Source organism: Pleurodeles waltl, chromosome 4_1 (genome assembly GCF_031143425.1).
Source record: "Pleurodeles waltl isolate 20211129_DDA chromosome 4_1, aPleWal1.hap1.20221129, whole genome shotgun sequence".
In the NCBI taxonomy this organism is placed as follows: Eukaryota; Metazoa; Chordata; class Amphibia; order Caudata; family Salamandridae; genus Pleurodeles; species Pleurodeles waltl.
In genome coordinates, this window is record NC_090442.1 from 54,073,432 (window position 1) to 54,094,929 (window position 21,498).

Consider the following 21,498-nt stretch of genomic DNA (forward strand, 5'->3'; position numbering starts at 1 on the left):
AGTGCTGGATTCACAACCTGAAAGCCTGCAAAGGAAAGTGTGCCCGGCAGAAGATAAGCTGCCTGGCAACTCAGAACCTTCTTCTAAGAGAAGTAAGACATGTCACAATGGAGTCTAAGCCTACCTGTCTTATGCCAAAGACCTTAGAGCTGCAGGCAGGAGCACAAAGGTAAAAACATATATTGAGTCCCAACACGCTCACTGCGGTGGTTGTTCTCTGTGGCGCAATCGGTTAGCGCGTTCGGCTGTTAACCGAAAGGTTGGTGGTTCAAGCCCACCCATGGACGTATGCTTTTGCCTACATCAAGTCCTGAATTAAAACACAGCTGTCTGGCTTTGCTCTTAGAGCTCTCGCTTTGCCTGCGTGACATGCTCTATCTCAACATTTCTATCTTCTCTCATCTCTTCACCTCTAGTCATTTCCACCAATAGGACTGGAAACGGGCCACCAAGCCTTCTACTTTAACCACAGGCGTACTGAGGGCCAATAAAAGGCACAGAAGCATTTCTTGATCCGGGGCTGAGAACTGCATGCACAGGGACCTCGTGGCGCAACGGTAGCGCGTCTGACTCCAGATCAGAAGGTTGCGTGTTCAAATCACGTCGGGGGTCACTCTTTGACATTTTTTTCCCCACCAAGTCTATATCTCTGACTTCTAAAGCAAAGCCAAAAGAAGGGCGCTTTGCATTGGCCGGGAATCGAACCCGGGCCTCCCGCGTGGCAGGCAAGAATTCTACCACTGAACCACCAATGTTTCACTTACATAGGCTGAGCAGAGAGCCCTGCCGTAGACAGTAGTGATGAGGCCCATGCATTCGCATGGGACACCTATGAACAAAGTTTGCATGGCAAGCCTTGGACTGCCAAACGTTCACATGCTGATGGCAGGAATCAGATGCAGGAGACTGAAACTATGAATGTTTCTGCTTTTGCTAAGGACAGTGGTTTGGGGCCAGTGTTGTGCTTGACAGAGCACGACATCAGCCTGCTCTCTGGCTGCTCCCGGGAGAAGTGGCTGACAGAAAGCACCCTCCAGACCACCAGCAATCTTGTGTTTCACAACATGCCACTGTCACTGGACTTTCCTTCTGGGAAAGCCTAGTCACTGACCTGGCCAGATTCCCTGTCCTCCCCAAAATCCTGGGGAGAAACGGGCAGAGTTCTGCGCCCTGCGCCCTCTTTCGCGTCCCTAACGCGCTCCCAACGCGCCCTACAGCCCTGGTCGGGCTCATACCACTGGGGCCTCTGCCGAGGAAGAGCCCCGGAAGCCTAGGGCCAGGCCTATTGCACAGGCATCTTAGAACAGGCCATTCCGGGATTGCTGTGTTTCACGTCCTGCCCTTCAACACTCCTGGGAGGGCTTTCCCTGAGAACCCTCATGTCTCTGCCCTCCCAGGAGGCTGTGGTTCTATGCAAAATAGGGGGTGCACCACGGGCCGTCCCCTTTCCTCTCTCTCGCCAATATCTTTCACCAAAGCTGAGCCCTGCAGGTAAATGTATCTATCTGGCTGAGGGGCCAGGGAGGGCCTTTGCCTGCAGTCTTACAAGCCAGAGTGCAGAGAAGGCAGCAGCTCTGGGACCGGGACTCTGCTCAAAGACATATCTAACATGCCACAGTGGAGCTGAGATGGGCAAGACACGTGTCTCACAGGCTGGCAGCACACCAAGACAGTGGCAGGAAACTATGCTAACAAGGAAAGAGAAAAGTCACGTGTCTCGTGGCCTTCCCACCATTAGACAGTAGTCTGCGCAAGAAAACATCCAACAGTGACAGGACAACCAAGCAAATGACAAACGCCGTGCTGAATAAAGTCATCTTACATGACATTTCGTACAAAGGCCCAGATCATGGGGATGATCGCGCAGCAGAAGCAGCAAGTATCAGAGCCACCGAACCTGGGGTGAGTTACACGAGGAGAAAGGGCGACATGGGGACAGGGGCTATGGGCTCAGGGAACAGCTACCACAATGCAACCTCGGGTGTGGGGATGCCACTCATTGCGGGTACTGCCCTGGGATTTCCTTTTAGAAAGAATCGCTGGTTAAAGTGTAGTGCACAAAAAACCCAACTCCTCGATTACACTATTAGATAACATCCTTTAACTGCCCCACCCACCCTGTGTGAGTCTCACCCACTTCCCGCCTGCTCCCTCTAGTCTGAGAGTTGTATCTCCACAAAAAACACACAGTGGGGCTCAATGAGCTGCTCATGTCTGACATGGACACCTAAGCAGTGCTGGATTCACAACCTGAAAGCCTGCAAAGGAAAGTGTGCCCGGCAGAAGATAAGCTGCCTGGCAACTCAGAACCTTCTTCTAAGAGAAGTAAGACATGTCACAATGGAGTCTAAGCCTACCTGTCTTATGCCAGGACCTTAGAGCTGCAGGCAGGAGCACAAAGGTAAAAACATATATTGAGTCCCAACACGCTCACTGCGGTGGTTGGTCTCTGTGGCGCAATCGGTTAGCGCGTTCGGCTGTTAACCGAAAGGTTGGTGGTTCAAGCCCACCCAGGGACGTATGCTTTTGCCTACATCAAGTCCTGAATTAAAACACAGCTGTCTGGCTTTGCTCTTAGAGCTCTCGCTTTGCCTGCGTGACATGCTCTATCTCAACATTTCTATCTTCTCTCATCTCTTCACCTCTAGTCATTTCCACCAATAGGACTGGAAACGGGACACCAAGCCTTCTACTTTAACCACAGGCGTACTGAGGGCCAATAAAAGGCACAGAAGCATTTCTTGATCCGGGGCTGAGAACTGTATGCACAGGGACCTCGTGGCGCAACGGTAGCGCGTCTGACTCCAGATCAGAAGGTTGCGTGTTCAAATCACGTCGGGGTCACTCTTTGAAATTTTTTTCCCCACCAAGTCTATATCTCTGACTTCTAAAGCAAAGCCAAAAGGAGGGCGCTTTGCATTGGCCGGGAAATGAACCCGGGCCTCCCGCGTGGCAGGCGAGAATTCTACCACTGAACCACCAATGCTTCACTTACATAGGCTGAGCAGAGAGCCCTGCCGTAGACAGTAGTGATGAGGCCCATGCATTCGCATGGGACACCTATGAACAAAGTTTGCATGGCAAGCCTTGGACTGCCAAACGTTCACATGCTGATGGCAGGAATCAGATGCAGGAGACTGAAACTATGAATGTTTCTGCTTTTGCTAAGGACAGTGGTTTGGGGCCAGTGTTGTGCTTGACAGAGCACGACATCAGCCTGCTCTCTGGCTGCTCCCGGGAGAAGTGGCTGACAGAAAGCACCCTCCAGACCACCAGCAATCTTGTGTTTCACAACATGCCACTGTCACTGGACTTTCCTTCTGGGAAAGCCTACTCACTGACCTGGCCAGATTCCATGTCCTCCCCAAAATCCTGGGGAGAAACGGGCAGAGTTCTGCGCCCTGCGCCCTCTTTCGCGTCCCTAACGCGCTCCCAACGCGCCCTACAGCCCTAGTCGGGCACAGCCCTGGTCGGGCTCATACCACTGGGGCCTCTGCCGAGGAAGAGCCCCGGAAGCCTAGGGCCAGGCCTATTGCACAGGCATCTTAGACCAGGCCATTCCGGGATTGCTGTGTTTCACCTCCTGCCCTTCAACACTCCTGGGAGGGCTTTCCCTGAGAACCCTCATGTCTCTGCCCTCCCAGGAGGCTGTGGTTCTTTGCAAAATAGGGGGTGCACCACGGGCCGTCCCCTTTCCTCTCTCTCGCCAATATCTTTCACCAAAGCTGAGCCCTGCAGGTAAATGTATCTATCTGGCTGAGGGGCCAGGGAGGGCCTTTGCCTGCAGTCTTACAAGCCAGAGTGCAGAGAAGGCAGCAGCTCTGGGACCGGGACTCTGCTCAAAGACATATCTAACATGCCACAGTGGAGCTGAGATGGGGAAGACACGTGTCTCACAGGCAGGCAGCACAACAAGACAGTGGCAGGAAACTATGCTAACAAGGAAAGAGAAAAGTCACGTGTCTCGTGGCCTTCCCACCATTAGACAGTAGTCTGCGCAAGAAAACATCCAACAGTGACAGGACAACCAAGCAAATGACAAACGCCGTGCTGAATAAAGTCATCTTACATGACATTTCGTACAAAGGCCCAGATCATGGGGATGATCGCGCAGCAGAAGCAGCAAGTATCAGAGCCACCGAACCTGGGGTGAGTTACACGAGGAGAAAGGGCGACATGGGGACAGGGGCTAGGGGCTCAGGGAACAGCTACCACAATGCAACCTCGGGTGTGGGGATGCCACTCATTGCGGGTACTGCCCTGGGATTTCCTTTTGGAAAGAATCGCTGGTTAAAGTGTAGTGCACAAAAAACCCAACTCCTCGATTACACTATTAGATAACATCCTTTAACTGCCCCACCCACCCTGTGTGAGTCTTACCCACTTCCCGCCTGCTCCCTCTAGTCTGAGAGTTGTATCTCCACAAAAAACACACAGTGGGGCTCAATGAGCTGCTCATGTCTGACATGGACACCTAAGCAGTGCTGGATTCACAACCTGAAAGCCTGCAAAGGAAAGTGTGCCCGGCAGAAGATAAGCTGCCTGGCAACTCAGAACCTTCTTCTAAGAGAAGTAAGACATGTCACAATGGAGTCTAAGCCTACCTGTCTTATGCCAGGACCTTAGAGCTGCAGGCAGGAGCACAAAGGTAAAAACATATATTGAGTCCCAACGCGCTCACTGCGGTGGTTGGTCTCTGTGGTGCAATCGGTTAGCGCGTTTGGCTGTTAACCAAAAGGTCGGTGGTTCAAGCCCACCCAGGGACGTATGCTTTTGCCTACATCAAGTCCTGAATTAAAACACAGCTGTCTGGCTTTGCTCTTAGAGCTCTCGCTTTGCCTGCGTGACATGCTCTATCTCAACATTTCTATCTTCTCTCATCTCTTCACCTCTAGTCATTTCCACCAATAGGACTGGAAACGGGACACCAAGCCTTCAACTTTAACCACAGGCGTACTGAGGGCCAATAAAAGGCACAGAAGCATTTCTTGATCCGGGGCTGAGAACTGCATGCACAGGGACCTCGTGGTGCAACGGTAGCGCGTCTGACTCCAGATCAGAAGATTGCGTGTTCAAATCACGTCGAGGTCACTCTTTGACATTTTTTTCCCCACCAAGTCTATATCTCTGACTTCTAAAGCAAAGCCAAAAGAAGGGCGCTTTGCATTGGCCGGGAATCGAACCCGGGCCTCCCGCGTGGCAGGCGAGAATTCTACCACTGAACCACCAATGCTTCACTTACATAGGCTGAGCAGAGAGCCCTGCCGTAGACAGTAGTGATGAGGCCCATGCATTCGCATGGGACACCTATGAACAAAGTTTGCATGGAAAGCCTTGGACTGCCAAACGTTCACATGCTGATGGCAGGAATCAGATGCAGGAGACTGAAACTATGAATGTTTCTGCTTTTGCTAAGGACAGTGGTTTGGGGCCAGTGTTGTGCTTGACAGAGCACGACATCAGCCTGCTCTCTGGCTGCTCCCGGGAGAAGTGGCTGACAGAAAGCACCCTCCAGACCACCAGCAATCTTGTGTTTCACAACATGCCACTGTCACTGGACTTTCCTTCTGGGAAAGCCTAGTCACTGACCTGGCCAGATTCCCTGTCCTCCCCAAAATCCTGGGGAGAAACGGGCAGAGTTCTGCGCCCTGCGCCCTCTTTCGCGTCCCTAACGCGCTCCCAACGCGCCCTACAGCCCTGGTCGGGCACAGCCCTGGTCGGGCTCATACCACTGGGGCCTCTGCCGAGGAAGAGCCCCGGAAGCCTAGGGCCAGGCCTATTGCACAGGCATCTTAGACCAGGCCATTCCGGGATTGCTGTGTTTCACGTCCTGCCCTTCAACACTCCTGGGAGGGCTTTCCCTGAGAACCCTCATGTCTCTGCCCTCCCAGGAGGCTGTGGTTCTATGCAAAATAGGGGGTGCACCACGGGCCGTCCCCTTTCTTCTCTCTCGCCAATATCTTTCACCAAAGCTGAGCCCTGCAGGTAAATGTATCTATCTGGCTGAGGGGCCAGGGAGGGCCTTTGCCTGCAGTCTTACAAGCCAGAGTGCAGAGAAGGCAGCAGCTCTGGGACTGGGACTCTGCTCAAAGACATATCTAACATGCCACAGTGGAGCTGAGATTGGCAAGACACGTGTCTCACAGGCTGGCAGCACACCAATACAGTGGCAGGAAACTATGCTAACAAGGAAAGAGAAAAGTCACGTGTCTCGTGGCCTTCCCACCATTAGACAGTAGTCTGCGCAAGAAAACATCCAACAGTGACAGGACAACCAAGCAAATGACAAACGCCGTGCTGAATAAAGTCATCTTACATGACATTTCGTACAAAGGCCCAGATCATGGGGATGATCGCGCAGCAGAAGCAGCAAGTATCAGAGCCACCGAACCTGGGGTGAGTTACACGAGGAGAAAGGGCGACATGGGGACAGGGGCTATGGGCTCAGGGAACAGCTACCACAATGCAACCTCGGGTGTGGGGATGCCACTCATTGCGGGTACTACCCTGGGATTTCCTTTTAGAAAGAATCGCTGGTTAAAGTGTAGTGCACAAAAAACCCAACTCCTCGATTACACTATTAGATAACATCCTTTAACTGCCCCACCCACCCTGTGTGAGTCTCACCCACTTCCCGCCTGCTCCCTCTAGTCTGAGAGTTGTATCTCCACAAAAAACACACAGTGGGCTCAATGAGCTGCTCATGTCTGACATGGACACCTAAGCAGTGCTGGATTCACAACCTGAAAGCCTGCAAAGGAAAGTGTGCCCGGCAGAAGATAAGCTGCCTGGCAACTCAGAACCTTCTTCTAAGAGAAGTAAGACATGTCACAATGGAGTCTAAGCCTACCTGTCTTATGCCAGGACCTTAGAGCTGCAGGCAGGAGCACAAAGGTAAAAACATATATTGAGTCCCAACACGCTCACTGCGGTGGTTGGTCTCTGTGGCGCAATCGGTTAGCGCGTTCGGCTGTTAACCGAAAGGTTGGTGGTTCAAGCCCACCCAGGGACGTATGCTTTTGCCTACATCAAGTCCTGAATTAAAATACAGCTGTCTGGCTTTGCTCTTAGAGCTCTCGCTTTGCCTGCGTGACATGCTCTATCTCAACATTTCTATCTTCTCTCATCTCTTCACCTCTAGTCATTTCCACCAATAGGACTGGAAACGGGCCACCAAGCCTTCTACTTTAACCACAGGCGTACTGAGGGCCAATAAAAGGCACAGAAGCATTTCTTGATCCGGGGCTGAGAACTGCATGCACAGGGACCTCGTGGCGCAACAGTAGCGCGTCTGACTCCAGATCAGAAGGTTGCGTGTTCAAATCACGTCGGGGTCACTCTTTGACATTTTTTTCCCCACCAAGTCTATATCTCTGACTTCTAAAGCAAAGCCAAAAGAATGGCGCTTTGCATTGGCCGGGAATCGAACCCGGGCCTCCCACGTGGCAGGCGAGAATTCTACCACTGAACCACCAATGCTTCACTTACATAGGCTGAGCAGAGAGCCCTGCCGTAGACAGTAGTGATGAGGCCCATGCATTCACATGGGACACCTATGAACAAAGTTTGCATGGCAAGCCTTGGACTGCCAAACGTTCCCATGCTGATGGCAGGAATCAGATGCAGGAGACTGAAACTATGAATGTTTCTGCTTTTGCTAAGGACAGTGGTTTGGGGCCAGTGTTGTGCTTGACAGAGCACGACATCAGCCTGCTCTCTGGCTGCTCCCGGGAGAAGTGGCTGACAGAAAGCACCCTCCAGACCACCAGCAATCTTGTGTTTCACAACATGCCACTGTCACTGGACTTTCCTTCTGGGAAAGCCTAGTCACTGACCTGGCCAGATTCCCTGTCCTCCCCAAAATCCTGGGGAGAAACGGGCAGAGTTCTGCGCCCTGCGCCCTCTTTCGCGTCCCTAACGCGCTCCCAACGCGCCCTACAGCCCTGGTCGGGCACAGCCATGGTCGGGCTCATACCACTGGGGCCTCTGCCGAGGAAGAGCCCCGGAAGCCTAGGGCCAGGCCTATTGCACAGGCATCTTAGACCAGGCCATTCCGGGATTGCTGTGTTTCACGTCCTGCCCTTCAACACTCCTGGGAGGGCTTTCCCTGAGAACCCTCATGTCTCTGCCCTCCCAGGAGGCTGTGGTTCTATGCAAAATAGGGGGTGCACCACGGGCCGTCCCCTTTCCTCTCTCTCGCCAATATCTTTCACCAAAGCTGAGCCCTGCAGGTAAATGTATCTATCTGGCTGAGGGGCCAGGGAGGGCCTTTGCCTGCAGTCTTACAAGCCAGAGTGCAGAGAAGGCAGCAGCTCTGGGACCGGGACTCTGCTCAAAGACATATCTAACATGCCACAGTGGAGCTGAGATGGGCAAGACACGTGTCTCACAGGCAGGCAGCACAACAAGACAGTGGCAGGAAACTATGCTAACAAGGAAAGAGAAAAGTCACATGTCTCGTGGCCTTCCCACCATTAGACAGTAGTCTGCGCAAGAAAACATCCAACAGTGACAGGACAACCAAGCAAATGACAAACGCCGTGCTGAATAAAGTCATCTTACATGACATTTCGTACAAAGGCCCAGATCATGGGGATGATCGCGCAGCAGAAGCAGCAAGTATCAGAGCCACCGAACCTGGGGTGAGTTACACGAGGAGAAAGGGCGACATGGGGACAGGGGCTATGGGCTCAGGGAACAGCTACCACAATGCAACCTCGGGTGTGGGGATGCCACTAAATGCGGGTACTGCCCTGGGATTTCCTTTTAGAAAGAATCGCTGGTTAAAGTGTAGTGCACAAAAAACCCAACTCCTCGATTACACTATTAGATAACATCCTTTAACTGCCCCACCCACCCTGTGTGAGTCTCACCCACTTCCCGCCTGCTCCCTCTAGTCTGAGAGTTGTATCTCCACAAAAAACACACAGTGGGGCTCAATGAGCTGCTCATGTCTGACATGGACACCTAAGCAGTGCTGGATTCACAACCTGAAAGCCTGCAAAGGAAAGTGTGCCCGGTAGAAGATAAGCTGCCTGGCAACTCAGAACCTTCTTCTAAGAGAAGTAAGACATGTCACAATGGAGTCTAAGCCTACCTGTCTTATGCCAGGACCTTAGAGCTGCAGGCAGGAGCACAAAGGTATAAACATATATTGAGTCCCAACACGCTCACTGTGGTGGTTGGTCTCTGTGGCGCAATCGGTTAGCGCGTTCGGCTGTTAACCGAAAGGTTGGTGGTTCAAGCCCACCCACGGATGTATGCTTTTGCCTACATCAAGTCCTGAATTAAAACACAGCTGTCTGGCTTTGCTCTTAGAGCTCTCGCTTTGCCTGCGTGACATGCTCTATCTCAACATTTCTATCTTCTCTCATCTCTTCACCTCTAGTCATTTCCACCAATAGGACTGGAAACGGGCCACCAAGCCTTCTACTTTAACCACAGGCGTACTGAGGGCCAATAAAAGGCACAAAAGCATTTCTTGATCCGGGGCTGAGAACTGCATGCACAGGGACCTCGTGGCGCAACGGTAGCGCGTCTGACTCCAGATCAGAAGGTTGCGTGTTCAAATCACGTCGGGGTCACTCTTTGACATTTTTTTGCCCACCAAGTCTATATCTCTGACTTCTAAAGCAAAGCCAAAAGAAGGGCGCTTTGCATTGGCCGGGAATCGAACCCAGGCCTCCCGCGTGGCAGGCGAGAATTCTACCACTGAACCACCAATGCTTCACTTACATAGGCTGAGCAGAGAGCCCTGCCGTAGACAGTAGTGATGAGGCCCATGCATTCGCATGGGACACCTATGAACAAAGTTTGCATGGCAAGCCTTGGACTGCCAAACGTTCACATGCTGATGGCAGGAATCAGATGCAGGAGACTGAAAATATGAATGTTTCTGCTTTTGCTAAGGACAGTGGTTTGGGGCCAGTGTTGTGCTTGACAGAGCACGACATCAGCCTGCTCTCTGGCTGCTCCCGGGAGAAGTGGCTGACAGAAAGCAACCTCCAGACCACCAGCAATCTTGTGTTTCACAACATGCCACTGTCACTGGACTTTCCTTCTGGGAAAGCCTAGTCACTGACCTGGCCAGATTCCCTGTCCTCCCCAAAATCCTGGGGAGAAACGGGCAGAGTTCTGCGCCCTGCGCCCTCTTTCGCGTCCCTAACGCGCTCCCAACGCGCCCTACAGCCCTGGTCGGGCACAGCCCTGGTCGAGCTCATACCACTGGGGCCTCTGCCGAGGAAGAGCCCCGGAAGCCTAGGGCCAGGCCTATTGCACAGGCATCTTAGACCAGGCCATTCCGGGATTGCTGTGTTTCACGTCCTGCCCTTCAACACTCCTGGGAGGGCTTTCCCTGAGAACCCTCATGTCTCTGCCCTCCCAGGAGGCTGTGGTTCTATGCAAAATAGGGGGTGCACCACGGGCCGTCCCCTTTCCTCTCTCTCGCCAATATCTTTCACCAAAGCTGAGCCCTGCAGGTAAATGTATCTATCTGGCTGAGGGGCCAGGGAGGGCCTTTGCCTGCAGTCTTACAAGCCAGAGTGCAGAGAAGGCAGCAGCTCTGGGACCGGGACTCTGCTCAAAGACATATCTAACATGCCACAGTGGAGCTGAGATGGGCAAGACACGTGTCTCACAGGCAGGCAGCACACCAAGACAGTGGCAGGAAACTATGCTAACAAGGAAAGAGAAAAGTCACGTGTCTCGTGGCCTTCCCACCATTAGACAGTAGTCTGCGCAAGAAAACATCCAACAGTGACAGGACAACCAAGCAAATGACAAACGCCGTGCTGAATAAAGTCATCTTACATGACATTTCGTACAAAGGCCCAGATCATGGGGATGATCGCGCAGCAGAAGCAGCAAGTATCAGAGCCACCGAACCTGGGGTGAGTTACACGAGGAGAAAGGGCGACATGGGGACAGGGGCTATGGGCTCAGGGAACAGCTACCACAATGCATCCTCGGGTGTGGGGATGCCACTCATTGCGGGTACTGCCCTGGGATTTCCTTTTAGAAAGAATCGCTGGTTAAAGTGTAGTGCACAAAAAACCCAACTCCTCGATTACACTATTAGATAACATCCTTTAACTGCCCCACCCACCCTGTGTGAGTCTCACCCACTTCCCGCCTGCTCCCTCTAGTCTGAGAGTTGTATCTCCACAAAAAACACACAGTGGGGCTCAATGAGCTGCTCATGTCTGACATGGACACCTAAGCAGTGCTGGATTCACAACCTGAAAGCCTGCAAAGGAAAGTGTGCCCGGCAGAAGATAAGCTGCCTGGCAACTCAGAACCTTCTTCTAAGAGAAGTAAGACATGTCACAATGGAGTCTAAGCCTACATGTCTTATGCCAGGACCTTAGAGCTGCAGGCAGGAGCACAAAGGTAAAAACATATATTGAGTCCCAACACGCTCACTGCGGTGGTTGGTCTCTGTGGCAATCGGTTAGCGCGTTCGGCTGTTAACCGAAAGGTTGGTGGTTCAAGCCCACCCAGGGACGTATGCTTTTGCCTACATCAAGTCCTGAATTAAAACACAGCTGTCTGGCTTTGCTCTTAGAGCTCTCGCTTTGCCTGCGTGACATGCTCTATCTCAACATTTCTATCTTCTCTCATCTCTTCACCTCTAGTCATTTCCACCAATAGGACTGGAAACGGGCCACCAAGCCTTCTACTTTAACCACAGGCGTACTGAGGGCCAATAAAAGGCACAGAAGCATTTCTTTATCCGGGGCTGAGAACTGCATGCACAGGGACCTCGTGGCGCAACGGTAGCGCGTCTGACTCCAGATCAGAAGGTTGCGTGTTCAAATCACGTCGGGGTCACTCTTTGACATTTTTTTCCCCACCAAGTCTATATCTCTGACTTCTAAAGCAAAGCCAAAAGAAGGGCCCTTTGCATTGGCCGGGAATCAAACCCGGGCCTCCCGCGTGGCAGGCGAGAATTCTACCACTGAACCACCAATGCTTCACTTACATAGGCAGAGCAGAGAGCCCTGCCGTAGACAGTAGTGATGAGGCCCATGCATTCGCATGGGACACCTATGAACAAAGTTTGCATGGCAAGCCTTGGACTGCCAAACGTTCACATGCTGATGGCAGGAATCAGATGCAGGAGACTGAAACTATGAATGTTTCTGCTTTTGCTAAGGACAGTGGTTTGGGGCCAGTGTTGTGCTTGACAGAGCACGACATCAGCCTGCTCTCTGGCTGCTCCCGGGAGAAGTGGCTGACAGAAAGCACCCTCCAGACCACCAGCAATCTTGTGTTTCACAACATGCCACTGTCACTGGACTTTCCTTCTGGGAAAGCCTAGTCACTGACCTGGCCAGATTCCGTCCTCCCCCAAATCCTGGGGAGAAACGGGCAGAGTTCTGCGCCCTGCGCCCTCTTTCGCGTCCCTAACGCGCTCCCAACGCGCCCTACAGCCCTGGTCAGGCACAGCCCTGGTCAGGCTCATACCACTGGGGCCTCTGCCGAGGAAGAGCCCCGGAAGCCTAGGGCCAGGCCTATTGCACAGGCATCTTAGACCAGGCCATTCCGGGATTGCTGTGTTTCACGTCCTGCCCTTCAACACTCCTGGGAGGGCTTTCCCTGAGAACCCTCATGTCTCTGCCCTCCCAGGAGGCTGTGGTTCTATGCAAAATAGGGGGTGCACCACGGGCCGTCCCCTTTCCTCTCTCTCGCCAATATCTTTCACCAAAGCTGAGCCCTGCAGGTAAATGTATCTATCTGGCTGAGGGGCCAGGGAGGGCCTTTGCCTGCAGTCTTACAAGCCAGAGTGCAGAGAAGGCAGCAGCTCTGGGACCGGGACTCTGCTCAAAGACATATCTAACATGCCACAGTGGAGCTGAGATGGGCAAGACACGTGTCTCACAGGCAGGCAGCAAACCAAGACAGTGGCAGGAAACTATGCTAACAAGGAAAGAGAAAAGTCACGTGTCTCGTGGCCTTCCCACCATTAGACAGTAGTCTGCGCAAGAAAACATCCAACAGTGACAGGACAACCAAGCAAATGACAAACGCCGTGCTGAATAAAGTCATCTTACATGACATTTCGTACAAAGGCCCAGATCATGGGGATGATCGCGCAGCAGAAGCAGCAAGTATCAGAGCCACCGAACCTGGGGTGAGTTACACGAGGAGAAAGGGCGACATGGGGACAGGGGCTATGGGCTCAGGGAACAGCTACCACAATGCAACCTCGGGTGTGGGGATGCCACTCATTGCGGGTACTGCCCTGGGATTTCCTTTTAGAAAGAATCGCTGGTTAAAGTGTAGTGCACAAAAAACCCAACTCCTCGATTACACTATTAGATAACATCCTTTAACTGCCCCACCCACCCTGTGTGAGTCTCACCCACTTCCCGCCTGCTCCCTCTAGTCTGAGAGTTGTATCTCCACAAAAAACACACAGTGGGGCTCAATGAGCTGCTCATGTCTGACATGGACACCTAAGCAGTGCTGGATTCACAACCTGAAAGCCTGCAAAGGAAAGTGTGCCCGGCAGAAGATAAGCTGCCTGGCAACTCAGAACCTTCTTCTAAGAGAAGTAAGACATGTCACAATGGAGTCTAAGCCTACCTGTCTTATGCCAGGACCTTAGAGCTGCAGGCAGGAGCACAAAGGTATAAACATATATTGAGTCCCAACACGCTCACTGCGGTGGTTGGTCTCTGTGGCGCAATCGGTTAGCGCGTTAGGCTGTTAACCGAAAGGTTGGTGGTTCAAGCCCACCCAGGGATGTATGCTTTTGCCTACATCAAGTCCTGAATTAAAACACAGCTGTCTGGCTTTGCTCTTAGAGCTCTCGCTTTGCCTGCGTGACATGCTCTATCCCAACATTTCTATCTTCTCTCATCTCTTCACCTCTAGTCATTTCCACCAATAGGACTGGAAACGGGCCACCAAGCCTTCTACTTTAACCACAGGCGTACTGAGGGCCAATAAAAGGCACAGAAGCATTTCTTGATCCGGGGCTGAGAACTGCATGCACAGGGACCTCGTGGCGCAACGGTAGCGCGTCTGACTCCAGATCAGAAGGTTGCGTGTTCAAATCACGTCGGGGTCACTCTTTGACATTTTTTTCCCCACCAAGTCTATATCTCTGACTTCTAAAGCAAAGCCAAAAGAAGGGCGCTTTGCATTGGCCGGGAATCGAACCCGGGCCTCCAGCGTGGCAGGCGAGAATTCTTCCACTGAACCACCAATGCTTCACTTACATAGGCTGAGCAGAGAGCCCTGCCGTAGACAGTAGTGATGAGGTGATGAGGCCCATGCATTCGCATGGGACACCTATGAACAAAGCCTGATGGCATGCCTTGGACTGCCAAACGTTCACATGCTGATGGCAGGAATCAGATGCAGGAGACTGAAACTATGAATGTTTCTGCTTTTGCTAAGGACAGTGGTTTGGGGCCAGTGTTGTGCTTGACAGAGCACGACATCAGCCTGCTCTCTGGCTGCTCCCGGGAGAAGTGGCTGACAGAAAGCAACCTCCAGACCACCAGCAATCTTGTGTTTCACAACATGCCACTGTCACTGGACTTTCCTTCTGGGAAAGCCTAGTCACTGACCTGGCCAGATTCCCTGTCCTCCCCAAAATCCTGGGGAGAAACGGGCAGAGTTCTGCGCCCTGCGCCCTCTTTCGCGTCCCTAACGCGCTCCCAACGCGCCCTACAGCCCTGGTCGGGCACAGCCCTGGTCGGGCTCATACCACTGGGGCCTCTGCCGAGGAAGAGCCCCGGAAGCCTAGGGCCAGGCCTATTGCACAGGCATCTTAGACCAGGCCATTCCGGGATTGCTGTGTTTCACGTCCTGCCCTTCAACACTCCTGGGAGGGCTTTCCCTGAGAACCCTCATGTCTCTGCCCTCCCAGGAGGCTGTGGTTCTATGCAAAATAGGGGGTGCACCACGGGCCGTCCCCTTTCCTCTCTCTCGCCAATATCTTTCACCAAAACTGAGCCCTGCAGGTAAATGTATCTATCTGGCTGAGGGGCCAGGGAGGGCCTTTGCCTGCAGTCTTACAAGCCAGAGTGCAGAGAAGGCAGCAGCTCTGGGACCGGGACTCTGCTCAAAGACATATCTAACATGCCACAGTGGAGCTGAGATGGGCAAGACACGTGTCTCACAGGCAGGCAGCACAACAAGACAGTGGCAGGAAACTATGCTAACAAGGAAAGAGAAAAGTCACGTGTCTCGTGGCCTTCCCACCATTAGACAGTAGTCTGCGCAAGAAAACATCCAACAGTGACAGGACAACCAAGCAAATGACAAACGCTGTGCTGAATAAAGTCATCTTACATGACATTTCGTACAAAGGCCCAGATCATGGGGATGATCGCGCAGAAGCAGCAAGTATCAGAGCCACCGAACCTGAGGTGAGTTACACGAGGAGAAAGGGCGACATGGGGACAGGGGCTAGGGGCTCAGGGAACAGCTACCACAATGCAACCTCGGGTGTGGGGATGCCACTCATTGCGGGAACTGCCCTGGGATTTCTTTTTAGAAAGAATCGCTGGTTAAAGTGTAGTGCACAAAAAACCCAACTCCTCGATTACACTATTAGATAACATCCTTTAACTGCCCCACCCACCCTGTGTGAGTCTCACCCACTTCCCGCCTGCTCCCTCTAGTCTGAGAGTTGTATCTCCACAAAAAACACACAGTGGGGCTCAATGAGCTGCTCATGTCTGACATGGACACCTAAGCAGTGCTGGATTCACAACCTGAAAGCCTGCAAAGGAAAGTGTGCCCGGCAGAAGATAAGCTGCCTGGCAACTCAGAACCGTCTTCTAAGAGAAGTAAGACATGTCACAATGGAGTCTAAGCCTACCTGTCTTATGCCAGGACCTTAGAGCTGCAGGCAGGAGCACAAAGGTAAAAAGATATATTGAGTCCCAACACACTCACTGCGGTGGTTGGTCTCTGTGGCGCAATCGGTTAGCGCGTTCGGCTGTTAACCGAAAGGTTGGTGGTTCAAGCCCACCCAGGGACGTATGCTTTTGCCTACATCAAGTCCTGAATTAAAACACAGCTGTCTGGCTTTGCTCTTAGAGCTCTCGCTTTGCCTGCGTGACATGCTCTATCTCAACATTTCTATCTTCTCTCATCTCTTCACCTCTAGTCATTTCCACCAATAGGACTGGAAACGGGCCACCAAGCCTTCTACTTTAACCACAGGCGTACTGAGGGCCAATAAAAGGCACAGAAGCATTTCTTGATCCGGGGCTGAAAACTGCATGCACAGGGACCTCGTGGCACAACGGTAGCGCGTCTGACTCCAGATCAGAAGGTTGCGTGTTCAAATCACGTCGGGGTCACTCTTTGACATTTTTTTCCCTCCAAGTCTATATCTCTGACTTCTAAAGCAAAGCCAAAAGAAGGGCGCTTTGCATTGGCCGGGAATCGAACCCGGGCCTCCCGCGTGGCAGGCGAGAATTCTACCAATGAACCACCAATGCTTCACTTACATAGGCTGAGCAGAGAGCCCTGCCGTAGACAGTAGTGATGAGGCCCATGCATTCGCATGGGACACCTATGAACAAAGTTTGCATGGCAAGCCTTGGACTGCCAAACGTTCACATGCTGATGGCAGGAATCAGATGCAGGAGATTGAAACTATGAATGTTTCTGCTTTTGCTAAGGACAGTGGTTTGGGGCCAGTGTTGTGCTTGACAGAGCACGACATCAGCCTGCTCTCTGGCTGCTCCCGGGAGAAGTGGCTGACAGAAAGCACCCTCCAGACCACCAGCAATCTTGTGTTTCACAACATGCCACTGTCACTGGACTTTCCTTCTGGGACAGCCTAGTCACTGACCTGGCCAGATTCCCTGTCCTCCCCAAAATCCTGGGGAGAAACGGGCAGAGTTCTGCGCCCTGCGCCCTCTTTCGCGTCCCTAGCGCGCTCCCAACGCGCCCTACAGCCCTGGTCGGGCACAGCCCTGGTCGGGCTCATACCACTGGGGCCTCTGCCGAGGAAGAGCCCCGGAAGATTAGGGCCAGGCCTATTGCACAGGCATCTTAGACAAGGCCATTCCGGGATTGCTGTGTTTCACGTCCTGCCCTTCAACACTCCTGGGAGGGCTTTCCCTGAGAACCCTCATATCTCTGCCCTCCCAGGAGGCTGTGGTTCTATGCAAAATAGGGGGTGCACCACGGGCCGTCCCCTTTCCTCTCTCTCGCCAATATCTTTCACCAAAGCTGAGCCCTGCAGGTAAATGTATCTATCTGGCTGAGGGGCCAGGGAGGGCCTTTGCCTGCAGTCTTACAAGCCAGAGTGCAGAGAAGGCAGCAGCTCTGGGACCAGGACTCTGCTCAAAGACATATCTAACATGCCACTGTGGAGCTGAGATGGGCAAGACACGTGTCTCACAGGCTGGCAGCACACCAAGACAGTGGCAGGAAACTATGCTAACAAGGAAAGAGAAAAGTCACGTGTCTCGTGGCCTTCCCACCATTAGACAGTAGTCTGCGCAAGAAAACATCCAACAGTGACAGGACAACCAAGCAAATGACAAACGCCGTGCTGAATAAAGTCATCTTACATGACATTTCGTACAAAGGCCCAGATCATGGGGATGATCGCGCAGCAGAAGCAGCAAGTATCAGAGCCACCAAACCTGGGGTGAGTTACACGAGGAGAAAGGGCGACATGGGGACAGGGGCTAGGGGCTCAGGGAACAGCTACCACAATGCAACCTCGGGTGTGGGGATGCCACTCATTGCGGGTACTGCCCTGGGATTTCCTTTTAGAAAGAATCGCTGGTTAAAGTGTAGTGCACAAAAAACCCAACTCCTCGATTACACTATTAGATAACATCCTTTAACTGCCCCACCCACCCTGTGTGAGTCTCACCCACTTCCCGCCTGCTCCCTCTAGTCTGAGAGTTGTATCTCCACAAAAAACACACAGTGGGGCTCAATGAGCTGCTCATGTCTGACATGGACACCTAAGCAGTGCTGGATTCACAACCTGAAAGCCTGCAAAGGAAAGTGTGCCCGGCAGAAGATAAGCTGCCTGGCAACTCAGAACCTTCTTCTAAGAGAAGTAAGACATGTCACAATGGAGTCTAAGCCTACCTGTCTTATGCCAGGACCTTAGAGCTGCAGGCAGGAGCACAAAGGTAAAAACATATATTGAGTCCCAACACGCTCACTGCGGAGGTTGGTCTCTGTGGCGCAATCGGTTAGCACGTTCGGCTGTTAACCGAAAGGTTGGTGGTTCAAGACCACCCAGGGAAGTATGCTTTTGCCTACATCAAGTCCTGAATTAAAACACAGCTGTCTGGCTTTGCTCTTAGAGCTCTCGCTTTGCCTGCGTGACATGCTGCATCTCAACATTTCTATCTTCTCTCATCTCTTCACCTCTAGTCATTTCCACCAATAGGACTGGAAACGGGCCACCAAGCCTTCTACTTTAACCACAGGCGTACTGAGGGCCAATAAAAGGCACAGAAGCATTTCTTGATCCGGGGCGAGAACTGCATGCACAGGGACCTCGTGGCGCAACAGTAGCGCGTCTGACTCCAGATCAGAAGGTTGCGTGTTCAAATCACGTCGGGGTCACTCTTTGACATTTTTTTCCCCACCAAGTCTATATCTCTGACTTCTAAAGCAAAGCCAAAAGAAGGGCGCTTTGCATTGGCCGGGAATCAAACCCAGGCCTCCCGCGTGGCAGGCGAGAATTCTACCACTGAACCACCAATGCTTCACTTACATAGGCTGAGCAGAGAGCCCTGCCGTAGACAGTAGTGATGAGGCCCATGCATTCGCATGGGACACCTATGAACAAAGTTTGCATGGCAAGCCTTGGACTGCCAAACGTTCACATGCTGATGGCAGGAATCAGATGCAGGAGACTGAAACTATGAATGTTTCTGCTTTTGCTAAGGACAGTGGTTTGGGGCCAGTGTTGTGCTTGACAGAGCACGACATCAGCCTGCTCTCTGGCTGCTCCCGGGAGAAGTGGCTGACAGAGAGCACCCTCCAGACCACCAGCAATCTTGTGTTTCACAACATGCCACTGTCACTGGACTTTCCTTCTGGGAAAGCCTAGTCACTGACCTGGCCAGATTCCCTGTCCTCCCCAAAATCCTGGGGAGAAACGGGCAGAGTTCTGCGCCCTGCGCCCTCTTTCGCGTCCCTAACGCGCTCCCAACGCTGCCTACAGCCCTGGTCGGGCACAGCCCTGGTCGGGCTCATACCACTGGGGCCTCTGCCGAGGAAGAGCCCCGGAAGCCTAGGGCCAGGCCTATTGCACAGGCATCTTAGACCAGGCCATTCCGGGATTGCTGTGTTTCACGTCCTGCCCTTCAACACTCCTGGGAGGGCTTTCCCTCAGAACCCTCATGTCTCTGCCCTCCCAGGAGGCTGTGGTTCTATGCAAAATAGGGGGTGCACCACGGGCCGTCCCCTTTCCTCTCTCTCGCCAATATCTTTCACCAAAGCTGAGCCCTGCAGGTAAATGTATCTATCTGGCTGAGGGGCCAGGGAGGGCCTTTGCCTGCAGTCTTACAAGCCAGAGTGCAGAGAAGGCAGCAGCTCTGGGACCGGGACTCTGCTCAAAGACATATCTAACATGCCACAGTGGAGCTGAGATGGGCAAGACACGTGTCTCACAGGCTGGCAGCACACCAAGACAGTGGGAGGAAACTATGCTAACAAGGAAAGAGAAAAGTCTCGTGTCTCGTGGCCTTCCCACCATTAGACAGTAGTCTGCGCAAGAAAACATCCAACAGTGACAGGACAACCAAGCAAATGACAAACGCTGCGCTGAATAAAGTCATCTTACATGACATTTCGTACAAAGGCCCAGATCATGGGGATGATCGCGCAGCAGAAGCAGCAAGTATCAGAGCCACCGAACCTGGGGTGAGTTACACGAGGAGAAAGGGCGACATGGGGACAGGGGCTATGGGCTCAGGGAACAGCTACCACAATGCAACCTCGGGTGTGGGGATGCCACTCATTGCGGGTACTGCCCTGGGATTTCCTTTTAGAAAGAATCGCTGGTTAAAGTGTAGTGCACAAAAAACCCAACTCCTCGATTACACTATTAGATAACATCCTTTAACTGCCCCACCCACCCTGTGTGAGTCTCACCCACTTCCCGCCTGCTCCCTCTAGTCTGAGAGTTGTATCTCCACAAAAAACACACAGTGGGGCTCAATGAGCTGCTCATGTCTGACATGGACACCTAAGCAGTGCTGGATTCACAACCTGAAAGCCTGCAAAGGAAAGTGTGCCCGGCAGAAGATAAGCTGCCTGGCAACTCAGAACCTTCTTCTAAGAGAAGTAAGACATGTCACAATGGAGTCTAAGCCTACCTGTCTTATGCCAGGACCTTAGAGCTGCAGGCAGGAGCACAAAGGTAAAAACATATATTGAGTCCCAACACGCTCACTGCAGTGGTTGGTCTCTGTGGCGCAATCGGTTAGCGCGTTCAGCTGTTAACCGAAAGGTTGGTGGTTCAAGCCCACCCAGGGACGTATGCTTTTGCCTACATCAAGTCCTGAATTAAAACACAGCTGTCTGGCTTTGCTCTTAGAGCTCTCGCTTTGCCTGCGTGACATGCTCTATCTCAACATTTCTATCTTCTCTCATCTCTTCACCTCTAGTCATTTCCACCAATAGGACTGGAAACGGGCCACCAAGCCTTCTACTTTAACCACAGGCGTACTGAGGGCCAATAAAAGGCACAGAAGCATTTCTTGATCCGGGGCTGAGAACTGCATGCACAGGGACCTCGTGGCGCAACGGTAGCGCGTCTGACTCCAGATCAGAAGGTTGCGTGTTCAAATCACGTCGGGGTCACTCTTTGACATTTTTTTCCCCACCAAGTCTATATCTCTGACTTCTAAAGCAAAGCCAAAAGAAGGGCGCTTTGCATTGGCCGGGAATCGAACCCGGGCCTCCCGCGTGGCAGGCGAGAATTCTACCACTGAACCACCAATGCTTCACTTACATAGGCTGAGCAGAGAGCCCTGCTGTAGACAGTAGTGATGAGGCCCATGCATTCGCATGGGACACCTATGAACAAAGTTTGCATGGCAAGCCTTGGACTGCCAAACGTTCACATGCTGATGGAAGGAATCAGATGCAGGAGACTGAAACTATGAATGTTTCTGCTTTTGCTAAGGACAGTGGTTTGGGGCCAGTGTTGTGCTTGACAGAGCACGACATCAGCCTGCTCTCTGGCTGCTCCCGGGAGAAGTGGCTGACAGAAAGCACCCTCCAGACCACCAGCAATCTTGTGTTTCACAACATGCCACTGTCACTGGACTTTCCTTCTGGGAAAGCCTAGTCACTGACCTGGCCAGATTCCCTGTCCTCCCCAAAATCCTGGGGAGAAACGGGCAGAGTTCTGCGCCCTGCGCCCTCTTTCGCGTCCCTAACGCGCTCCCAACGCGCCCTACAGCCCTGGTCGGGCACAGCCCTGGTCGGGCTCATACCACTGGGGCCTCTGCCGAGGAAGAGCCCCGGAAGCCTAGGGCC

General features: G+C 52.6%; 11 non-coding genes across 11 annotated transcripts; 9 read left to right on the forward strand and 2 right to left on the reverse strand.

The window, feature by feature from the left end:
* Positions 1-2,445: 2,445 nt before the first annotated feature.
* Positions 2,446-2,519, forward strand: TRNAN-GUU (transfer RNA asparagine (anticodon GUU)). Its single transcript has one exon. It is a non-coding gene; the product is annotated as a tRNA-Asn (tRNA).
* A 253-nt stretch (positions 2,520-2,772) lies between these two features.
* TRNAW-CCA (transfer RNA tryptophan (anticodon CCA)) lies at positions 2,773-2,844 on the forward strand. The gene has a single exon. It is a non-coding gene; the product is annotated as a tRNA-Trp (tRNA).
* Positions 2,845-4,692: 1,848 nt separating this feature from the next.
* Positions 4,693-4,766, forward strand: TRNAN-GUU (transfer RNA asparagine (anticodon GUU)). The gene has a single exon. It is a non-coding gene; the product is annotated as a tRNA-Asn (tRNA).
* A 396-nt stretch (positions 4,767-5,162) lies between these two features.
* Positions 5,163-5,233, reverse strand: TRNAG-GCC (transfer RNA glycine (anticodon GCC)). The gene has a single exon. It is a non-coding gene; the product is annotated as a tRNA-Gly (tRNA).
* Positions 5,234-6,938: 1,705 nt separating this feature from the next.
* Positions 6,939-7,012, forward strand: TRNAN-GUU (transfer RNA asparagine (anticodon GUU)). Its single transcript has one exon. It is a non-coding gene; the product is annotated as a tRNA-Asn (tRNA).
* A 2,500-nt stretch (positions 7,013-9,512) lies between these two features.
* TRNAW-CCA (transfer RNA tryptophan (anticodon CCA)) lies at positions 9,513-9,584 on the forward strand. Its single transcript has one exon. It is a non-coding gene; the product is annotated as a tRNA-Trp (tRNA).
* A 2,173-nt stretch (positions 9,585-11,757) lies between these two features.
* On the forward strand, positions 11,758-11,829 carry TRNAW-CCA (transfer RNA tryptophan (anticodon CCA)). The gene has a single exon. It is a non-coding gene; the product is annotated as a tRNA-Trp (tRNA).
* Positions 11,830-14,002: 2,173 nt separating this feature from the next.
* On the forward strand, positions 14,003-14,074 carry TRNAW-CCA (transfer RNA tryptophan (anticodon CCA)). The gene has a single exon. It is a non-coding gene; the product is annotated as a tRNA-Trp (tRNA).
* Positions 14,075-15,926: 1,852 nt separating this feature from the next.
* TRNAN-GUU (transfer RNA asparagine (anticodon GUU)) lies at positions 15,927-16,000 on the forward strand. The gene has a single exon. It is a non-coding gene; the product is annotated as a tRNA-Asn (tRNA).
* A 4,745-nt stretch (positions 16,001-20,745) lies between these two features.
* TRNAW-CCA (transfer RNA tryptophan (anticodon CCA)) lies at positions 20,746-20,817 on the forward strand. Its single transcript has one exon. It is a non-coding gene; the product is annotated as a tRNA-Trp (tRNA).
* Positions 20,818-20,888: 71 nt separating this feature from the next.
* On the reverse strand, positions 20,889-20,959 carry TRNAG-GCC (transfer RNA glycine (anticodon GCC)). The gene has a single exon. It is a non-coding gene; the product is annotated as a tRNA-Gly (tRNA).
* Positions 20,960-21,498: the final 539 nt, after the last annotated feature.